At 56.4% G+C, this 16,544-nt stretch overlaps 1 protein-coding gene across 3 annotated transcripts in view; it reads right to left on the reverse strand.

Moving 5' to 3' along the window:
* STK32C (serine/threonine kinase 32C) overlaps positions 1-16,544 on the reverse strand; it is a 31,706-nt gene that overhangs the window by 12,802 nt on the left and 2,360 nt on the right. Inside the window, exon 1 of one of the 3 annotated variants that reach the window (XM_077763009.1) lies at positions 16,442-16,462. The exons of 1 other annotated variant lie outside the window; for it this stretch is intronic. The gene's annotated coding sequence lies outside the window, so the exon portion shown is untranslated. Of the gene's footprint in view, positions 1-356; positions 529-16,441; positions 16,463-16,544 lie in introns of those variants that run through there. One more of the 3 variants, XM_077763008.1, reaches the window with a different exon arrangement.

The following is a 16,544-nucleotide window of genomic DNA, read 5'->3' on the forward strand; positions in this document are numbered from 1 at the left end:
TTCCCATGCAGACAGAGGTTCAGAGCCGTCCCTGTCCTCCATCTGTCCCCCAAAGGGAACAGCGGGGGTCACTTCTCGGACAGGAGCATAAACAGTCATAAAAACATCCCCAAGGGGTGTGGGGACAGGCAGAGCTCCCCTGACGGGGATGGGGGCAGTGACCACCGTGCCCGTCGGCTCCCCTGTGGGCACATCGCACGTTTGGGGGCCCCTGTGGAGCAGGACGAGGCAGGATGCCAGGCTGGGGCTGAGAAGGCCGCCAGATGCCCCAGCGAGAGGGCCATTCCCGCCCCCAAGCCCCCTGGTTCCACCCGTCGGCCTGGTCCTGGCCCCGCGGGCACACACAGCAGACAGACCCCGTCCAGGAGCCCGTCGGCTGCCCTTGTCCCTGGGCCCGTCCTCCTCTGGGGGCCGGCTGCTCCTCGCTGGCTGTCGGAGGCCCCCCCTCAGCTGACCCTCCATTTCCCCATCTGCCACATGTGAGCGTCACGCTGGCTCAAAGTCGGGAGGGTCTGTGTCAGGGCCAAGCCAGACCTCGCACTCACGCGTCCACCGACCACGGCTTTGTCTCTGCCATGCTCAGCTGACCAATGGCCTCAAGGACACCCACTTCCTGGTCCCCACGCCCCGTGGTCTCCTGGGAGATCATCCCGGCCCACCAGCAGGGACCTCCCAAGCGGGAGGCAGTGGGAGATGTGAGCCGCAGGGTGTCTGGGCCGGGACGGACACCACAGGCCTGGCCACTTAAGTAGCAGACACTCCTTTCTCACAGCTCTGGAGGCTGGATGTCCAAGACCAAGGTGCCGGAAGATTCCATTCTCGGCAAGGGCCTGCCTCCTGTGCTCACTGGGTCCTCACGCAGCCTGTCCTCTGTGGGCGCACGTAGAGAGTTCTGGCCTCCCTCCCCACCCCTCACAGGTGCTGGGCACTAATCCCGTCACCTGCCCGCACGCCAAAGCCCCCACCTCCAAATACTATCACACTGGGGGGGCCTTCAACATGGGAAGCTGGGGACACAGTTCAGTCCATGGCAGAAATGTAATGCCCAGAGGGAGGGGCCATCATGTGTGGTCATTTGTCACAGTGGCCTCAGGAAGCCAATGTCGCCACCCGCTGTCCTGGGTGTCATGAGGGACAGCGAAGGGTGGCCAGTGGCACTGGACCACGCAGTCCACCTCCGCTGTGAAACACCCACTTTCCGAGCCATCAGGGCTGCTCTGGGCGCAGGCACAGGGTTCCGGGTCTTGCTGGACAGAGAGTGGCCGAAAGCCAGGTCGAACCACGAGGTCTTTAAGCCCCTCCCATGGACAAAGCCATTAGCGTGAGAATCATGCTCTTTCTTGCATCTTTCCTCTCATTTCAGCCAAATGGCCTGAAAGCTATCTGGAGGAGGGACAGCCCCGCGTTCTCCCGGGCCAGCCGCCCTGGGCGTGGGGTGCGCACCCAGAACCTGCCAGCGCGGCCCGGACAGCAGGCTTACCGGCTCCCTGGAGTCTCCGTGAGCCAGGCCTCTGAAATGCAGACTGAGGGAGCCGAGAGACCCCAGCTCTAGGCAATTATGAAAATGCGCTTGATCAAGTGTGATCACAGCAATTAAAAGCCAAATCACCTGCTGCCTCCTCTGTTCTCCCAATGCTCTTCCTTTCAATTTCTGAGCCTGAGCAGAGCAGGGATGGCTGGAGTTCTCTCCCGAGGGCTGACCATCTGAGGGGCCCCAGGGTGGGCGGGCAGACTGCCCCACAGGGGCTCCTGGCCGGGGTCACGGGCAGAGAAGCCCAGAGCTCCAGGAAGCCCTCCACCTCCGCCCGAGGAGGCACATTCAGCGGCTCTCGCCTGGCTGAGTCCCCGGAAGGCCTGGCCACCCTTGCACCCCAGGTCACACAGCTGCCAGGAAAGGGCCTGGGAGCCGTCTTAAGGGCAAATCTCGCCCCACCCCCACTCCCACTTTCGTGGCCCGTGGCTGGGAGACCTGCTGACATGAGTGCTACCAGTGTCGACCTGCCAGTTACAACAGGCTTGTGATGCAGGTGTCAGCCGGAACGCGGGAAAATTCTGCTGAAATACAGACCGGACGCAGGTGCAGAACCCCTCGGGGAGGAGAGCGCTGACTTTCGGGCATTCAACCCAAGGGGGAACCACGGCACCCACAGGAGGGTGACAGCCTGACGGTCAGGACTCCGAGAAATCCTGAGAGAAATCTGTCCCGCGTCAGGAGAACCCGCCGAGCACGCTGCCCGAGGATGGAGAGGGGGTGTCTCACAGCACGGGGTTTGCGGGTCCTCAACATCACCCGACCCTGCTCGGGCCAGCGGGATGCGAGCAGCCACGTGCGAGGCCACGCAGCCCAAAGGTGCACTGGTGCTACCTCGGGAGAGCCGGGCTGGGTGTGATTTTTTTCCAGAACTTTCCATGTTTCCTAGATAATGTTTTAAGTTATGATTTTGAAAGCTAGTTGGGATTTTCAAAACGACAGTCAGTGCCATTTCAGCTCCAGACGCTCCTCTGCTGGCGCCGTTCTTCTGGGCGTGGGCAGGATGGAGAGCCTGTCTCCGCAGACACATTCATCTCGGGAGGCAGAGAAACCCCATGACTGTGGACGGGGGCTCAGGCCCACTTGTCTGTGCGCAGAAACAGAGGGAGAGAGGATTCCCAGCGCATGTCTGAAGGTGCTCTGGAACGGCTCGCTGCTGCCCCGGGGCTGGGGAGACAGGCGGCCACGCAGTCCCTCCTGCCGTCTCCAAGGAGTTCAGTGCACAGGTAGTGCTGCTGGGGTGCAGCTGGCCGGGCTGGGACGGGAGCGGATCCGGAGCCCAGCTGAGCAGTCTCTGCCCTCAGGGCCGCCAGCACCATAGCTCCAGGGCCCTTCCCAGCCTGAAGGAGGCAGGGCCAGCTGAGTCGGGACCCAAACTCCCTGAATTTTTGGACCCTGTGTTCTGGAAGGTTCAGAGCTTGACTAATTACAGCCCAAAACCTGAAGAGGGTGGAGGCAGAGCCTTGTCTCAGGGTTCGTGGGAAGCACGACAGAACAGGAAGGGCCTGGCATGGGCCCCACAGACAGCAATGGTCCTTCCTCAGCTCACCTCTCCGGATCTCCGTCCACACTGCCTGCTCCAGAGAGGAGGGAGGGTGTCTCCCAGTCATTTTCTAAATTCAGAGGAGCAGGAGAAAATCATAGTAAAACCTAGTTCTGTAGCTGGTTCTTTGAAAGAACAAAATTGACAAACCCCTAGCCAGTTTGATTTTAAAAAAAAATGGAAAGGACCCAAATAAATAAAATCAAGGATGAAAGAGGAGAGATCACAACTAACACAGCAGAAATACAAACAATAAGAGAATTTTATGAGCAATTATATGCCAATAAAATGGGCAATCTGGATGAAATGGACAAATTCCTAGAAACATATAAACTACCAAAACTGAAACAGGAAGAAATACAAAATTTGGACAGACCCATAATCAGTAAAGAAATCGAATTGGTAGTCAAAAATCTCTCAAAAAAACAAGAGTCCAGGGCCAGATGGCTTTCCAGGGAAATTCTAGCAAACATTTAAAGAAGAGTTAACACCTCTTCTCTTGAAGCTGTTCCAAAAAACAGAAATGGAAGGAAAACTTCCAGCTCTTTCTATAAGCCAGCATTACTGTGATTCCAAAGCCAGACAAACACCCTGCTAAAAACAAGAACTATAGACCAATTTTCCTGATGAACATGGGTGCAAAAATTCTCAATAAGATATTAGCCGACTGGATCCAACAGTACATTAAAAAATTATTCACCACGACCAACTGGGATTTATACCTGGGATGCAGGGCTGGTTCAATATCCACGAAACAATCAATGTGATTCATCACATCAATAAAAGAAAGGACAAGAACCACATGATCCTCTCAATAGATGCAGAGAAAGCATTTGACAAAATATAGCCTCTTTTCTTGATAAAAACTCTCAAGGAAGCAGGGATAGAAGGATCATACCTTAAGATGATAAAAGCCACACATGAAAGACCCACCGCTAATATCACCCAAAACTGAGAGCTTTCCCCCTGAGGTCAGGAACAAGACAGGGATGTCCACTCTCATCACTGTTATTCAACACAGTATTGGAAGTCTTAGCCTCAGCAACAGACAATGCAAAGAAATAAAAGGCATTCACATCGGCCAGGAGAAGGCCAAACTTTAACTCTTCGCAGAGGACATAATACTCTATATGGAAAACCCAAAAGATTCTACCCCAAAACTGCTAGAACTGATCCAGGAATTCAGCAAAGTAGCAGGATATAAAATCAGTGCACAGAAATCAGTTGCGTTCCTATACAGCAATAATGAAGCAACAGAAAGAGAAATCAAGGAGTCGAGCCCATTTACAATTGCACCAAAAACGATAAAATATCTAGAAATAAATCTAACCAAAAAGGTGAAAAATCTATACACTGAAAACTATAGAATACTTATGAAAGAAATTGAAGAGGACACAAAGGAGTGGAAAAATATTCCATGCTCATGGATTGGAGGAAAAAATATTGTTAAAATGTCTACCCAAAACAATCTACATGTTTAATGCAACCCCCTATCAAAATAACACCAGCATTCTTCACAGAGCTAGAACAAACAATCCTACAATTTGTATGGAACCAGAAAAGACCCTGAATAGCCAAAGAATCTTGAAAAAGAAAACCAAAGCTGGAGGCATCACAATCCCGGACTTCAAGCTGTATTACGAAGCTGTGATCATCAGGATAGTATGGTACCGGCACAAAAACAGACACTCAGATCAATGGAACAGAATAGTGAACCCAGAAATGAATCCACAAACGTAAGGCCAACTCATCTTTGACAAAGCAGGAAAGAATATCCAATGGAATAAAGACAGTCTCTTCAGCAAGTGGTGCTGGGAAAATTGGACAGCGACATGCAGAAAAATGAATCTGGACCACTTTCTTACACCACACACAAAAATAAACTCAAAATGGATGAAAGATCTAAATGTGAGACCGGAAGCCATCACAATCTCAGAGGAGGAAGCAGGCACAAACCTCTGTGACCTTGGCCGCAGCAGCTTCTTACTAGACATGTCTCCAGAGGCAATGGAAACAGAAGCAAAAATGAACTATTGGGACTTCATCAAAATAAAAAGCTTCTGTACAGGGAAGGAAATAAACAGCAAAACTACAAGGCAACTGACAGAGTGGGAGAAGATACTTGCAAATGACATATCCGATAAAGGGCTAGTGTCCAAAATCTATAAAGAACCTATCAAACTCAACACCCAAAGAACAAATAACCCAGTGAAGAAATGGGCAAAAGACATGAATAGACACTTCTCCAAAAAAGACAGCCTGATGGCCAACCGGCACATGAAAAANACAAAACCAAAAAACCCCCATATTTAAACAAACAAACGAAAACGTGGTTCTGTGACGTGTGGGCTCTGTGTCGGGCCAGCTACCGACCCTCAGCCTTTCCGGAAAGTCCTTTGTGCCACAGGGGCCATAGTCATTTCTTCCTGCCTTCCTGTTCGTACTGGGAGCGTGCCCACCACACCTGTCCAGTGACAGACTGGCAGGTCTGTGATTTAAGGTGTCCCACCCCATGGGAGCCCGGAGCTGTTTTGACCTCTCGTGACATCAAGGGTCTTGGCCTTCTAACTGTCTTTGGAAGAAAGTCTGGACCTTGGAGGCCCCACATCGTTTGCGCCCTCTTTGGGGACACCACTTATATCCTTGGTTAAATCACAAAAAGCTAATCGGTTTTAAGCCACACAAAGGCTGGTTAATTTAAAGCCCCATTAAAACAGGTACACCTTTAGGGGCACCTGGGTGGCTCAGTTGGATAAGCATCTGACTTCAGCTCAGGTCGTGATCTCGAGGTTTGTCAGTTCAAGCCCTGCGTCGGGCTCTGTGCTGACGGCTCAGAGCCTGGACCCTGCTTCGGATCCTGTGTCCCCTTCTCTCTCTACCCCTTCCCTGCTTGCACTCTCTCTCTGTGTCTCTCAAAAATTGAATAAAAAATTTTTTTAAATAAAATAAAAAATAAAGCAGTCTTTTTGACCTCAAACTAACTTTGGGGTTTTCAGAGGGTCCGCGGGAAAATAGATTTGTTATTTCTCCTTATAAAAATACAGAGGTTGCATTAATTAGGCTTATTTGACACATTAAGTTACACAGGGAAACTGTTAAATTAGAAGTGTTGCTAAATCTTTGTTACATTTGTATGCACATATGCCGTAATAGATACGTTTCAGAAATTATGTAAAATGCCTGGAAGCTTATCAGAAGCCTTAGTGGCTGTATAATCAGCCGTAATTCCAATTATTATCTTAAAATATCATACGCCATAGAAATAACCTAATTTTCTTTTCAACTGCACCGTTTTTGCAATAAACTGTCATCAGATCTTTAACCAGGGCTGTTTTGAGTCTTTTCCCATTTGGAGGTAGCTGCTGGTTTACTGACACTTTATGGAAAGCTTCTTACTATTAAGTACAGACACGCAAGTTTCATCGGCAGTAAGTACAGGACAGGCTTCCACAGGGACCCTGGGAGAGAGGTTTCTGGAAACTCTGTGACCATGCTGCTGAGCCAGAGGAGCCCTCCCGAAACGGACAGAGAGGCTGTTGGCCCAGGATGGAGCAGATTTACTTTTGTGGGCCCGAATGAAGCCGTGAGGAAGATCATCGCATCTATGACCTTTGGTTTGAATCGTGGCTGGTTCCTTAATGTTTGGTTTTCCAGACTTAAGAAATCCTACTTCTCTTTTCTCTGAAGCTATCTATAGCTCACAGCCATCTGGTAAACTATATCTTTGTAAACGGGATTGAGACATTTAGCTTTTCTCCCCACCGGATCCCTCCAAAACTCAGCAACTGCTACTAAGCACTCTGAGTTCCACGCGGATGCAGTTATTTGCACGGGCTCAGCGGGAATCCTCTCCCAGCAGCAGGACGCGATCCACACTGTCAGTTCTCTCACCGAGACGGGCTGGGAGGCCGTGTCTGGAAGCGCGGTACCACATGGAGGTGAGAAACAGGCTGAGATGACGGAGTCCACGCCTACTGAGGGCCTGGAATACCAGCCTGGAGCCTGCTCACGGGTTCCTGGCCCTGCGGGTGAGTGAAGAAGTCACTTCTTGACAGACCCCGGAATCGCAGGGGCTCCGGGGACCCAGAGAAGACAGGGATTCATCCATACTCCTGGGTCCTGAAGGTTAAGTCTGACCTGGCTTCTTAGCCTCAAGAGCCTACATCTGATCTGAGACTCCTTATAAAAGTTCTAGCAAAAACGACTTAAAAGAGCCTACGTGGTCAGTCACTATTTTTGCTATACTTATGTAAGTAACCGGGCCACATCTGATGAGACTCCACTTATTTTGCAAAAAAATTGTCTGACTTCAATCATCGTTAATGAAAGTGGGGGTTACTGTGGGGGAGAATTTTGTTTCGATAAAAGCAATGATAACCCTTGTGGGTGTCCACAGGGCCACGTGGGGTGTCCACAGCGTTACGTGGGATGTCTGCAGCGCCATGTGCGGTGTCTGCAGCACCACGCTTCTTCTTTGTAAACTGGCTCCTGCCATTTTGTGCGTTCTGTCAATAATTAACATTTCCAGATTCCCCCCAACCCTTCTGACTTGGAAAAACTAAAAATGAACACTGCCCTTTTCCCAAAGCCCACAGCAGCTGGACGCGTTGATATAAACTTCAGAGAAGCCACACCAGCAGACTGCGTGCCTGCTGCTGCGTGGGCCACCCGGAAGCTCCCACGACACCTCGGGCCACCAGAGACACTCTAACTACCCGCCAGGACACGCACCCACACTCCACCATCTAGAAGCACGGAGACCAAGCTCCTAAAATCTCAACCGACTGCCCTCCGGGCTCAGAACCTGGGTTTATGATTTACACCAACATTAACCTTTGTTTTGTCTTTGTTTCCACAAACACACTTCCCATTAAATACCTGACACCTTAGAGAGAGGCCCGGCTTTGTTGGGGGGGGCCCACCTGCCGTGCTGATACCCGACTCCCTAAACTGCCCTGTTCTCAGGCCTGATGAGCGATGGAGCAACTGTTGACTCAGCGCCTGGACAGTGATGCTCCGGGGGAGGCTGTGCAGCTACAAAGTGCCACTCGGGCACCACACCCTGAGCTGCGGCATTTACAGCACCAGCGGGTGCAGGAAGGGAGCCCCGACGCCACTTTTCCTTCCTAACAGAGAACACCCGTCACGTGGACGAAGGTGGAAGACACCCTCCCTGTACCAGGAGGGAAGGAGGCCAGGAGAATTCTGGACAGACCTCCTCTTACCTTCCGGCCGCCCAGAGATCGGTTACTGCCCCGCGCTGGCCTCTGTCCAAGCTCGCACGAGAACACGTGGGGCCGGCCTCGCCCACGCGTCTTTGCGACCCCACGGGGGCTCCTGGGCCACATAAAACTTTCACTAAATGAATGTGTCCTATGTTGACTGACTACTCAGGCTCAGCGGCAAAGCCTGAAGAGCAGCCTGCCTCCCGCACGGGGACCCGGCCCAGGGGACACGCGGATTGTGTGCCCTGAAGCTGTGCCGCTTCCTTAGAGGCCTCAGGCCTCAGGCGGGTCCTTTCCCCGCACCTTCCGGAGGCGCCCAGCTGTGAAAATACCCTGCTTCCTTCTGGTGTCGGACGCCCTGCCCACCGGGCCCAGCCTCTGCCCTTACCTGAGCACCTGCGGCTCTCTGTCCCTGCCAACTGGGCCATCGGTCACCTGTCCCCGCTGCAGCCCCCTGTGACCCCCCGTGTCCTCTAGCCCGGGCCAGCCTGACCACACCACATCTGAGAGGCCCGCGGGCTGCCGGGCACACTAGACAGTCGAGCGGGAGGGCCCCTGGGCTCCGCCCTGCGGCATCGGCCCCGAGGCCCCTGAGGAGGGCTGGAGACCACCAGCGGCAGGAAAGTGCGGCCGGCCCATCTGGTGCCAAGCCTGCCGGCCAGGGGCTCGGGCGCGGCGGGCCACACGGGCAGCAAGCGCAGACTGGGAGCGGGAGGCCTAGGGCCTTTCGGGACTGGGCCTCGAATGCCCAGAGCAGCCGGCTCCATCCAGTCGTTTCCTCAGACAAAACGGCTTTCTGAGCCGCCCCTCCAGGGATGGACTTCGGCAGACCAAGAGGAAATGGAACTCGATCGAAGCGGGGGGAGTGCATGCTGCCGACCCCAGGCCCCCAGCAGCTGGGGGTCCCTGAGGGCGTGGCGGCCGCGGGCCCAGAAGGGCTGCTGAGCAATGGAGGGTAACTGCCATTTTTTTCAAAGCTGTTTGTGCGTTTTGCAGACTTAGTGATTCACCCCAAGCTCTTTCCCTTTCCGAGTAATTTTTGCTCCCCAGGAAGCAAACGTCTGACAACAGGTACTTAAAGCCTCAACACATCGTAACGAAACTGCCTCTTGATCCCGCCTGGGGAGCCCCTGGAGCCACGGGAAAGGCCGNGACCCCACGGCAGGGCTGCCCTTGCCCGGGAAGAGCTGGGGTTGGGGTCTCCCCTGCCGGGCGGCCAGTCCATGCAGTGTGCCACCCTCTGCGCCAGGCTGCCCTGCGGAGCAGGGGTGTGTCTGTCTTCTTCTCACGTCTGCCAGCACCTGCGACAAGGCTGGCGCGTAGTGAAGACATTTTAATAATATGTGAAGAAGGCGCCATTCAGGGACGCTTCCTCCCCAGGCAGAAGGAGCAGGTCCGGCCAGGCTCCCGCCCCAGGGTCCTAGCAGGTGCTCAGCTGGCCAACCGCAGGCGTGGCCTGGCCACACGGGGCCCCCATCTGTGGACAGGCCCTCGACCAGCTACCCTGCATACCCAGAGGTGGGGATCCACTTTCATTTTCTCATGTGACCCCCACCAAGCCCCCATTCCAGCCCGCAGACACGGAGCCCAGAGGCCAGCCCCGAACTGAACGAAAGGTGTAGAGCCACTTGATGACTTGATCTTGGGTCTGGATGGGACAGAATCCTGGGGCTTACAGTTGGTCCTACAATTCATTTGGGAAAAGAAGCAAAAATAGGCAGGAAAAAACCTTTAAAAGGGAAGCCGGGCAGTGACCACAGACACTAGCGCTTCACCCGTAAAAGTGTGCCCTGGGGCGGGACCGGCGCGCAGCCAGAAGGAAGGAGAATCCAGGGACAGACCCGCCGCAGAAGGAGCTCGTCCGTGCATCGTAACGGCGGCATCTCGGATTTATGGGCAAGTGGACTTTCTAATAAGCGATGTTGGAATAACCGAATCACTATATAAAAAAAGATACAATTTGATCCATTCATGACCCCACGAGCCAGAACAGATTCCAGACGCAGGAGGTCTAATGTGATAGACGAGATGTGGGCGTGAGGAAGGAGAACATGATGGGGCAGGGACACCATTCCTGTGCCACAAAACCCCTGAACACGGGAAAAGGGCGACAAACAAGAATACGTAAAAATAAAAAACATCTCACGTGGGGAAAACACATAAAATTGAAAGACAACAAGCTGGGAGAATCCTTGCAATTTACATCAGAAACAAAGGGCTAATCTCCCTGATATATCACCAGCCTCTAAAAATAAAGACCATCAAACCGATAGAAGAACGGGCAAAGGATACACGCACACGGCCTTCTAACGCTTAAAGACGCGCAATCTGACTTAACATGAAAGAAATGCAAAGTAAACACTCACCGAGATGCCATGTCCCTCCCGTCAGACCGGCAAAAATCCAAACCTTGGCGACACATGGCGTTGCCGGCCCCGGTGGAGTCTGGCCGCGCCCAGCCGCTCACACGCCTCACCTTCAGTGTAGGCGGCCGCCCCGGGAACTGACCCAGAGACGACACGGGGACAACGTGCAGAGGCTCATGCACGTAAACACGGCCCTGCTTGTAGCTGCACACGGCTGGGGACCACCTCCTGCTCCCCAGTGGTGCGTGGGCCCGGCACAGCAGCGGCCCCCACACACGTCCACGGTCTAATCCGTGGGACCCGCGGGTAGGTCTCCTTACGCGGCACAAGGGGCTTTGCAGACTGAGTGAAAGATCCTGAGAGAGAGATCACTCTTGAGCTTGCAGGCTGGCCTGCGGTCATCACAAGCGTCCTTACAAGGGGAAGGGGGAGCGAGGAGGGTCAGCCAGAGCAGTGGCCTGAGGGATGCCGGGCCAGGGGTCCCCACAGCGTCCCCTGGACTGACGTGGGCCCACTGCTCGCCCGTGTCGGCCTTCCGGCCACCTGAGCCGCCGGCGAACACATCTGAACTGTGGACACCACGTCTGTCACGGCAGCCACAGGACACTGAGCAGCACGTCTGCCCAGTGTCCGCTGCCGTGCAATGCAGCGTCGGTGACGAGTCTGCGGGTAGAACACGATGTCCTCAAATCCTGTTGGAAAAGGCCGAGTGTGGAGAAGCGTGCGAATGGAGGCCGCCACCGACTCACAAAGCGGGAGCGAACGGGCCTAGAAACCGAAGTCTGTCTCCAACAGGAAGTTCACAGGAGGAAGGGGACACAGCGTAGAAGGGAGAGCAGTAAAGCTTATACTTTCCTGAGTGAACCTGGTTTTACAGACGTTACCTTGGCCAACACCTTACGCAACAGTACATCTAATATAAAGGGCAATCCCTAAAAATTGAGAGCAAAATGAAACATAAACCGAGATGCGTATCCAGCAGGGGTCCATCAGGGAGAACTGGCTTCGGGGAAGAGGGGGGGACTCTGGGATGCTGCCCGGGGCCTCCAGCTGTGGCCACGACAAAGTCCCATAAAGAGTGGCCAAGTGCACCAGCAGTGAGCAGCCCTAACGCCCACACTCCGGTCTGCAAATGTCACCGCCCACCAGCAGGAGGCAGGGCCGCACGGGGAACCTGAGACTCTGCTCCTGGGGGCGAGAGCAGCTGTGCCATGGCCTGCCGGTGTGGCAGAGAGCCGGACAGCGAGCTGTGCCAAGAGGGCTCAGGAGCCGGCGCAAAGGGGCAGCGGTGGAGGCCACCAAACTGCAGCGGACTGAAGGGCGGCGGAGGCGTCCCGCCCACCAAGTCACCGCGCCGAGGCGTGTGCTCCGCTGGCCGCGGGGGACATGAGGGGGCCACCTCCGTCCTGGAGCGCCGTCCGGTGAAGGGGACGAAGGCAGTTACCCCGGAAGAGCGGTTTCCTACACACACGGCTGACAGCAAGTCTGTTTTGCAAATAACTATCGCGCCCATCAGAGAGCCGCGACAGAACCGGAGCACCCCACGTGGCAGCTCCTCCAGAAGAACAGGTAGCAGTGGCGTCGCTGGCGGCCACGCTCTGCCGGGCACCGTGAGGGGGGGGTGCGGCAGGGTCAAACCTGACCCGCCCCGCAGGCCGAGACCACGACGGATGCACACAAGAGCAGGTGGGAGCATGTCAGGGACCGGCACACACGACGGCCCGGAGGCCGCAGAGGGACCACGGGGAGAGGGGGAGCGGGTCCTCGGACTGCCCTGGACGGGCCTCGTGTGGACGGTGCTGTGAGCCATTGGTGGGCCACCACCATCACAGCCACGGAACAGCTGAGACCTGAGACGTCTCAGGTGAGCCTGATACGAGCGGCGGGCGTGAAGCGTCTCAGGCGTGGAAGGGACCGTGGTCACCGCCTCTCGCAGACACACGCTGCGGAGCTCACCGGCCAGGGGGGTCGTTTCCAGCTGCCCGGCGTGTGGGCGGCAGGCGGCCGCGGCGCTGCTGGCTCTACGGTCCATCGGGCTGGGGGCGCGTGAGTGGCTGAGTGGCTCTCCTCCCCCTCGTCTGTATTAGTGTTCGACATTTTTCCAAATTAAAAATTTAAATGAGGAGACGTGAAGCGCGAGCAGAGGCCTCCGCAGTAGCACCGGGTGGACCTGGGCTGCTTGCCCGAGGGGCAGAGCCCGCGGGACGGGCAGGCTGGGGGGACACGGGGCTCAGCTCAGCACTGGCGCTGGGGGAGGCCCGGGACCTGGGATCCTGGGGCTGAGGGCTGAGTGCCTGGGAAACTGCCACGCGAGGCGGCAGACCCCACAGGTGGCCAGACACCCGACTGGAGACGGGCCCGCAGGGCTCGGGGGACAGCCTGGTTGCAGGCGCCACGCCACCTCCCACTGCTGAAGAACAGCCTCCAGGCAGCCGCGTCATCGGCCACGTGGGCCACCCGGCCTAGCAAGGAAGCTTCGGTCCCACTCAGGCCACATGTGGGGGCGGCCGTTCCTGGCAGGCTGGGGGCTCACCCTCAGTCATCCAGCCACGTGGGCCGCCCCAGCCCCTCAGCCCAGAACCAGCGCGCCTCTCAGGCGTCAGCCCCCCAGCAGCCCCACAGCCGGGACAATGACCCTCACACGCCGTCCGGGGACAGGAATGAGGTGGGAGCAACCTCCTCCGGAATCAGTCACTAGGGAGACGGCTATTTTAAGGCACAAAAGCGAAGCCTGGGTGACCCAGAGACGAACCCAGCAAGTTCACATTGCGCTCTGGCCCACTTCGAAGCACGTGGTCTGTCAGATGCTGCTCCCAGGGGAGCCGGCCCTGCTGCGTTTCCTTGGGGCCGCACATCCGAAGGGAACGGGTCCCCTCCCGGCCTGGCCCTCAGCCCGGGGGGCGTCCAGAGCCGACCCCTCCATCAAGTGAGCTCCCTGTGACAGGGAGAGGAAGGAGGCTGTGCCCCCGTCCAGTTCCTTCTGGCCGGACACCGACCTCCCACTGCCCCTCCCACCGACGCACCTGGTTCTCCGACCAGTGCCTTGTGCCCCTCCCCCAACTCCCTGGGTCTTGGTCTGTTTGGTCCCTCTCTCCTCCAGAGTCACCGCCCCTCAGCCCCACCCCAGCCTGCCCAGCAGGGCCCCTTTCCTGGGGGGCAGAACAGACAGACACAGGTCAGCCAGGCAGGTCCCTCAGCTGACTGGCGGCTCTGTGGCCAAACTTCTGCGGAGCGGCTCATAGGATCACGCATGAAACTTAAGTCCGAACACGGGCTCTGCGGAGCGGCACCGAGATGGAAAGGCAGCGGCGCAGGAGGCCCAGGGTGCCGGGGCCGGGTAAGAGCTGTGAGCCGGCCTGGCTCCTGGAGACAGGCCGACGCCAAGCCCCCCATTAGTGTTCCAGGGCTCAGGTCAGCAGCCGGGGCCTCAGCAGCCTTGCCTGGGGCTCTGAGCCAGAACTCAGGGGCTCCCCGTGATCTGCGCTGTATCAGGCGTCAGACCTTCCCTGCTTTTAAGGCCGAGTAATATCATGTGGACGGACCACTGTGGACACGTGGGTCCCCCCCACCTCTGGGCTCCTGTGAATCGTGCTGCCTTGAACACGGTAGGTGTCTGTCTGAGACCCCACTTTCAGTTCATGTGGGGGCCGGCACAGAAGTGGGATGCATGGGCCATATGGTCCCTTGTGATATGCTAATGGCAGGGTTTTAATTTCTCTTAAATTCTCTTCTGTTCATTGGCCTATTCAAGATTTCAACTTCTTCTATCATCAACTTGGATAATTTTCTACTTTGCTTGCCTTTGGATTTTGATTTTGGTAGGGGTGTGTGTGTGCGCACATGCACGCTGGTTCCCTGTGGGACGGGATGAGGTCCCTCACTGCCCAGAGTCATCTGTGTGGCCGTGAGGGTGGAGGCTTGGGCACGTGCCTCCAAAGGTGGCCAGCGCCAGGCCACCACCAGCTGCGGGTGCCTTCACGCACTGCTGGCCGCTGCCCGCACACCTGCCTGCAGCCACGCTTCCCGAGGTTCCCTGAGCGACCTGCACAGCCGGGTCACCGTCAAGCAGGCGCCGGGAACGTCTCCGGATGTGAGCCTGGTCCAGGAGCGGGATGAACAGGACACCTCGGGGCTCCCGCCACCAGAGACGGTGAGCCCCCAGAAAGGCTCCTCCCAGCTCGGCTGGAGAGTCTGCAGCTCTGTGTGGCTGGTCACTCATGTCCCCTGGGTGCCTCGTGGCATCACTGGGGCGTCCTCACAAGCAGGGTTTAAGCCTCAGGACTGTTCTCTCCTCCCCAGCCCCCGCCTCCCATCTCCAGAGACCACATCAGGAGCTGGGATCACAGGGGGTCAGAAGTTTCCTGAGTTGGTGGGGTCTGTGGCCAAGGCACGTTGTACCCCAATTATCTTCGTTCTCTCCCCATAACCTGGAGAAATATGGGACACGCTGCTCTGGCCACATCACGTGAGGCTGGCCGGTGCTTTCCTCTCTCCATGAGTAACAGCCCAGCCAGAGCCCTCCCACGAGAAGGGGGATGTGTCCCTGCACCAGATTTCACAGCAAGTGCCCTCACTCGGAACCCACAGCCTCCTGACGGGGCTGCACTGGGCGGGGGGGCAGAGGCGGCTGGGCCCACCTTCCTGAAAACCGCCCGCAGTAGGCACTCCCAGGAGCCTCTGTGTGGCTCCAGCCCAGCCTTTCGGTAAGTTCAGGGGGAGGAAGGCGGTGCCTGGGGTTGGGCATGCGGGGCTGCGGGCAGGAGGCGGCCTGGCCAGTGAAGGGCAGAAATCTGCCCGAGACAAAACCAGGCCCCGGGCGCCAAGAGAGGCCGGGGTGCAGGACAAGGGCTGGGACAACCCCACTCGAACGCCACATCGTGCCCACTGGGACGGACGCCCCCAGCTCAGGGGACTGCATGCCCAGGGGGCAGGCCTTTGCTTCCTATAGAGGGCTGTGCCCGTCTATCGCCTCAACCTTTGCTTCCTGACGATCCGGCAGCCTGACCAGGTGCACACTTCACAGAGGCTCCACGGACCCCAGCCGTGAGCGGGGACCCAGCCCTGGGCCACGGACAGCATCACCGGGAGCCTGGATCTTACGGCATGGAGGACGTTTAGTCCCAAATGCCCCTGGTTAAGTCACGAGTGGGACTTGCTGTTCCACCGCAGGTTGGCCAAGCCAGATCCCCACCCTCCCCCCACGCCTGCCCCCTCCCAGGCTGGGTGCCTCAGCCACAGCCAGTGGCCATCCACGTCCTCGGCCACAGCAGCCAAGGGGGGCAGACAGAGGCAACGGAAGCCGTAGGGAACAGGTAGGGGCCTGACAGGGTCTTCATTTTCCAGTACGCTGGGAAAACTTAGAAAATAAAATCTATTCACAATGACAAAAATAGAGATGTGCGTGCACAACAGCCTAACAGGATAACTGTGCGAACAACACATGATAAACACAATAAAATGTGAGCGATTAATATGAAAATACGTGACAACATTTAGATAAAAAGATACTAGTCCTCTAGTAAGGTAACATATCAACTTTCTCCTAATCTTTACATGTAATTCCTACCCAAATTTCATGTTTATTTTGATCTTGACAAAATTTATGTAAAAGCTCAGTTGGAAAAATAGGTGAGGACAGCAGCTATCTTCTAAGAGCAGGGGGCAGGAGGGGGCAGCTTACTAGGGCACGCGGGGCGGGGGCGGGAAGCCAGGGCAGACGCCTGGGTCCCGAGAGCGGCCCAGGGCGGGGAGCTTGCCAGGCGCGGGGCTACGTTACCGATGGAGTGAACAACGGTTCTCCAGACCGGGGTTTCCTTTGTTCCGACTGAACACAGCACTACGGGTCTTACAGCAAGGGCGCCGGCTGACTCACGAGCGCC

This window comes from Crocuta crocuta, unplaced genomic scaffold (assembly GCF_008692635.1).
Source record: "Crocuta crocuta isolate KB4526 unplaced genomic scaffold, BGI_CrCroc_1.0 scaffold466, whole genome shotgun sequence".
Taxonomy (NCBI): domain Eukaryota; kingdom Metazoa; phylum Chordata; class Mammalia; order Carnivora; family Hyaenidae; genus Crocuta; species Crocuta crocuta.